The 6,000-nt window shown below is 42.3% G+C and overlaps 1 long non-coding RNA gene across 2 annotated transcripts in view; it reads right to left on the bottom strand.

The window, feature by feature from the left end:
* Positions 1-243: 243 nt before the first annotated feature.
* Positions 244-6,000, bottom strand: part of LOC122555794 (uncharacterized) — a 104,373-nt gene continuing 98,616 nt past the window's right edge. For both annotated transcript variants that reach the window (XR_015759214.1, XR_015759213.1), the window contains exons 4-5: positions 5,843-5,901; positions 244-2,485 (exon numbers count right to left, since the gene is read on the bottom strand). This is a non-coding gene — a long non-coding RNA (uncharacterized LOC122555794). The remainder of the gene's footprint in view (positions 2,486-5,842; positions 5,902-6,000) is intronic.

Raw genomic sequence — 6,000 nt, 5'->3', positions numbered from 1 at the left:
CTGTGAGCCTCTCTGATTCCCACAAAACCTCCTATCTGCCCCCCCAACTATGGAGTCCCCAATGATTAAAGCTCTGCTCCTTTCCCCCCTTGCCATCTGAGCAACTGGGACAGACTCTGCACCAGAGACCTGTGCCCCATTGCTCACCTGGTAAGTCCCCCCCCCCCCCCCACCCCCCAACAGTATCCAAAACGGTATACTTGCTGTTGAGGGGAGCCACCACAGGATGTCCGTGCACTGCCTGCCAGTTCACTTTCTCACCCCTGACAGTAACCCATCTACCTTCTTCATGTGGCTGTGGAGAAGCCACACCAGACACACTTTAAAATGGCAGGACAGCATGAAGGTGATAATCTTTTCACTCCCTTCACCTTCCCTCACCATTTTACAGGCCTCTCTGCCTCCGAGCCCATCCCTAGTAGACTGGTTAAGTCCAACTCACAGCTCCACATAGCTATTTTGCTGTTCAGTACCTTGGAAGTGATTCAATTTGAGAAAGCTACAGGGAAACATGCCCTATTTGTCACTTCAGTATGCCTTCCCAGAAGACAGCAGCATCACTTGTTAAGTAGGAGCAGGTAATAATGATTAATGTGTACACACTCCCTTACCATCTGGAAGAAACTTTAGAAATGATGGCATAGAAAGCTTCCTAGGTAAGACTATCTACTAAATCCATTTAGAAATGGATTACCCAGGTATATAATGCAAGCCCTCCCCATCAATTTGTTGTCAGTTTGCTGCTACTTTTTTTTGTCAACCAACAGATCTTCGCAGACCTTACATTGCTTCTATTGCAAGTTCATGTTCCAATAGGTCACCTTTCAAATCGAAACTTACAACTGATTTTCTTAGCACACTTAGATCCTCAAGGAACTGTTTAAATCATATCACACCTTTGCTATTTGTTAAGGTGTCATTTATTGAACTACAGGCTTTGAGTGTATGCCTGTCATTGAGAAAGTATTCCTTCATATCTGGATCTGGATCTCATCTAGTGCCACAGAAGTACACAACTACATAGGCAGCATACATGGTCAGTATTTTCATTGCAATAACTGCTTTAATGTCTGTCTATCTTTTGTCATTGCTAGGCTAAAAGAGCAGAAAGCACGAACAAGACAGGACAATGCCCTCTCCCATATATCTCCAGGCACCAATACAGCTTTCGAAAGAGGCAATTTCTGAGCCTGAAGGGGTAGCCTTGGTAGCACAGAAATGATGTGATTGGTGTTTTTATAACCCATTAGAAACTTTATTTAGAAGAGTGGGGAATGGTATATGCTAGAACAGAGTGCAAATTTAAAATGAGCTTGCAGAAGCAGTAATTCAGTGAGTGTGTCATTAATCTATTCAATGGACTCTGAAGGAAGTCTGTAAAATCAATTCTTATTGATTCATTCAAATAAAAATGGAATTGATTTTTGTTTAGGAAATCAATAATTAGTTGCAGTCCTCAAATGATAGCGACATTTTCGGAAATGGTTGGATGGAGGAAGGTAACCTTTGGCACTTGTGCTGCATAAACTTGAAACTCGTAAAATATTGGCACCAAGTCTTTCGATTACATCTAGTACAGACCATACAATGCACCTGACTAATAGGACATTAACAAGGACATGTGTTGCATGTGTCAGAAGCATGTAGAATGAGTTAATGTGATATCAAACAGTATTTAACTCTGATTTAGTGTATAATTTGCCATTTTGGGCTGCGGTTAGCACTGCTGCCTCACAGTATCAGGGACCTGGTTCAATTCCAGCCTCAGCCAACTGTCAGTGTGGAGTTTGCACATTCTCCCAATGTCTCCATGGGTTTCCAAAGATGTGCAGGTTAGGTGAATTGGCCATGCTAAATTACCCATAGTGTTCAGGGATGTACAGGCTAGGTGGATTAGTCAGGGGAAATGTAGAGTAATTGGGGAATTGGTCTGAGTGAGATACTATTCGGACAGTCAGTGTGGACTTGTTGGGCCAAATGGCCTGTTTCCACACTCTAAGGAATCTATTCTATTCTAACTCTTTTAATGATCTCTCTCAACCATTCCCAATTAAGCACATAGTCAGTTATACAGGAAACATGCTCAGTTGCATAAAGGACTCTGTAACGTGTTTTGCTAGATGGCTCCATGATGCATGATGCTGAACCTTGCTCCTGTTGTGATATGATGTGTATTTGCCTTGAGGGGCCATAGCTTAAACTGTGGTCAATCATTATCTACTTCAGCTGGAAGGGATGTATCAGTTCCATGGCTTGTTGGACAATCTGAAGCAGTAGTGATAGGAGTCAGATGTACTGTACATAGTCTCCCAGCAACCATAAACTCTGTATAGTCTTCTCTTCCAAGAAAGAACATACATTATTGTTTCACCAATCCTTGTGAGTGCTTGCTAGAAGAAAAACATAACAGCTTTCTTTTAAATCCTGGAGAGCTAAGGTAGATCTTTTATCCATTGGTTCTACTGGAGTTATGTGCAGTTTTGACCTGCAAGAGAGAAGAAGGAAAGTCAGTAATTTATTTCAATATAGATGGCTGATGTTCCTGCCCTAGATGAAGGGCTGGAACACAGAAACACGAAGAGATTAGTATGACCCTAGCAGCTTTCAGAAACGTGTCTTGACAAGGTGAAGTATCTGGATATTATGGGTGAGTCCTATTTGCTGTTCGGTGAATAATGAGACTGTGAAGCACTGAGGAGCATTGAGAAGTTGGTGACATGGTGGTTGAAGATGCACTGACGAATATTGACTACCATGTGAAATCACTAAACGTGCTCCAACACAGAAGGAATGTCCATGGGATGAGATTTCATGAGTTGACTTCCCTGCTCACCTGCTGCCATTTCCCTCTCAGGTGTACCTTGAGGGCCTCCCTTGGAAAAATGTCTCTCCTCCACCTAACATACTCAAAAATACAGCAGAGCCACACCTTCAATTATGCAGCTTGTGGAAACCAGCACAGTACTATATTATAACTCATCCCACACTGTGAAAAGAAGATTATATTTATTTATTTATGCCACAAGACTATGGAGTGGTGTCTAGATAGTTGTAAAGCATCTCCCGTACCAGAGCTGAAAATGTGTTGCTGGAAAAGCGCAGCAGGTCAGGCAGCATCCAAGGAGCAGGAGAATCGACGTTTCGGGTATGAGCCCTTCTTCAGGAGTGAGGAAAATGTGCCAATCAGGCTAAGATAAAAGGTAGGGAGGAGGGACTTGGGGGAGGGGTGTTGGAAATGCAATAGGTGGAAGGAGGTTAAGGTGAGGGTGATGAGGTGAGGGTGATAGGCCGGAGTGGGGGTGGGGGCGGAGAGGTCAGGAAGAAGATTATATTTATTTATGCCACAAGACTATGGAGTAGTGTCTCGATAGTTGTAAAGCATCTCCCGTACCAGCTCTTGTTTTCTCAACTTTCAAATGGCCAGATTTCAAGGAAGCAGAAATAAAATGTTCCAAAGACATTCTGAAGCTCTACTTGAGATAACAGAAGCATGGATGTTGGGGAGAGCTTTCAACTAATAGTACAAAATAACATCAATTTATTCATCAAGGTGCATCATGATTTGTGTCCAAACACTTTAATATGAGGGAGAGAAGGAAAGAGAAGGAAGAAAATCACACTCACCTAATTCTACTGGGTCATCCTGCTCCATGTGCCTGTGTGTCGAACAGTGCCCTATCAGTCACATAAAGACTGAGTCGAGTAGACACTAGAGTGGATACTATCCTCAGAGTCGACACTATCCTCAAATCAAAAGTGTGGTGCTAGAAAAGCACAGCAAGTCAGGCAGCATCCGAGGAGCAGGAGAATCGACGTTTCGGGCGTAAGCCCTTCATCAGGAATGAGGCTTGTGGGCCAGGGGTGCTGAGAGATAAATGGGTGGGGGGTGGGGTTGAGGGGAAGGTAGCTGAGAATCAATGGACTGCTGACAACAATAGTGATAAAGAGGAGCTCATTCTGTGCATGTTACAGTGTTACCATGGATACTGTCACAGTGGTAACACTTAGTGTTGCATCGACTACTTGCTCCAGTGTAAAAACAAACCTAAAAATGAATACGAGGATAGTAAAGCCATGATGAAGTAAGTAGGAAAATGCTGATGAGAAAACAGCTGCAAAACCAGTGACAATAACAGTTTCCAAGGTGTTAACTCCAGATGCCTTCCAATAAATGTGAATCTGTCAGCTACAACATTTCAATATGGCACAAATTATATCAGCCAAGGAACTGTGCTCAAACTACATTACCAAAAAAAAAATTTGGCTCATTCAAAATTACTTATCATCTTAAATAAAATGTGACATAAAGCAAATTATCACTAAGTATGGGGCTCCCTGCCATGACACTGGGATGAAGAGTTCCATCAGGCTGTGTCAGAACTTGCTTCACAAAGCCTTGACTGCACTAAAACATTTGCATTACCTCTAAAACTTAACAAACTGTTTGCTGCAACAGCAAGGAAATACGATAGTTGCCGCACAGTTCTTTGCAGTCTTCAGAGTTTTTAAAGCAATTTTAAAAAAATTTTGTGAATGCTCTTCCAACTGGAAAGGCATCAGGAATGGTTGCGCATACTTCAACAGCTGCATATGCAACCATTGCTGACAGTGTTCCGGTTGGCAGTAGCAGTTATGGTATGAAAAGGAGCATGAAAGGTATAATGTCTTTCATAACCACCAGAAGTTTCAAAGCACTTTAATGCTGATGAAATCCTGCTGAAGTGTAATCACCATTGTAATGTAAGACCACGGTGGCACAGTGGTTAGCACTGCTGCCTCACAGCGAGAGAGACCCGGGTTCAATTCCCGCCTCAGGCGACTGACTGTGTGGAGTTTGCACGTTCTCCCCGTGTCTGCGTGGGTTTCCTCCGGGAGCTCCGGTTTCCTCCCACAATCCAAAAATGTGCAGGTTAGGTGAATTGGCCATGCTAAATTGTCCGTAGTGTTAGGTGAAGAGGTAAATGTATGAGTATGGGTCTGGGTGGTATACGCTTCGGCGGGTCGGTGTGGACTTGTTGGGCCGAAGGGCCTGTTTCCACACTGTAAGTAATCTAATCTAATCTAAATGCCCTAGCCAATCTGCACACAGAAAGTTGTCACAAACAGCAGTGTGATAATGACCAAACAATCTGATTTTGTGATTTGATTGAAGGGTAAACATGGATTGGGACATCAAGGATCATGCCCTTGCTCTTCTTTCAAATACTGCCATAGAATTCTTTACATCTGTATGAAAGGGTAGGTGGGGCCTTAGTATTCCACCTCCATCTGAAGGACAGCACCTCTGTAGTTCTTTCTCAATACTGCACGTAGATTGTCAGCCTATGTTTTTGTGTCATGTCCTGGAGTGAGACTTGGATACACATTCTTCCAACTCTAAGGCAATCATGTAATTAAATGAAGTACCTGACACCTTCTGCACCTCGCTATGAAGTCTGAGCTGCCATATAACATTAGTTAAACTGATGTAATCAAAATATAATTAATGTACTTCAGCAACTATATTTATCATAACCAATCCTCTTCCATCAACAAAGAAATCAGCTGCAAAGGCATTGCTCACAAGATATTAAGTACTTCAGCTAACTTAGGCACTTCAATACACATCTTTTCAGTTCATTAAAGTGCAGTTACCCGACTAGTCTCTACCTTCCATTTTTAAAGAACTGATTATTTTAGATGAATTGATAAAAGCCATTAAGCTTCCACTTCGAGCAATTCTTTTCATGTCTGAGTAGTTTCCTTCAATACTGTAATGTAGAAAGACATCCCAAACAGTTGTGGAGGATTGGGGTGTGGTGACATAGTAAATGAGTGACCAATACGATTTACATGGACTTACTCATTACGGCAGCTTGAGTTGGATAGTTCTGACTCCACTCTTTAGAATGTCGATGACTCCTGCATAAACAAGATGAAGTTGGAAAATTATATCACATTGCAATTTTGGGCCAGATACTTAAAGTTATAATGGGTAAATCTCAACTAATGACCCATCTG

This window comes from Chiloscyllium plagiosum, unplaced genomic scaffold, assembly GCF_037043375.1.
Source record: "Chiloscyllium plagiosum isolate Xiang-an unplaced genomic scaffold, Cpla_swu_hap1 HiC_scaffold_13, whole genome shotgun sequence".
Classification (NCBI taxonomy): domain Eukaryota; kingdom Metazoa; phylum Chordata; class Chondrichthyes; order Orectolobiformes; family Hemiscylliidae; genus Chiloscyllium; species Chiloscyllium plagiosum.
Note: the sequence above shows the minus strand (reverse complement) of the source record. Positions and strands in the feature narration are given on the sequence as shown.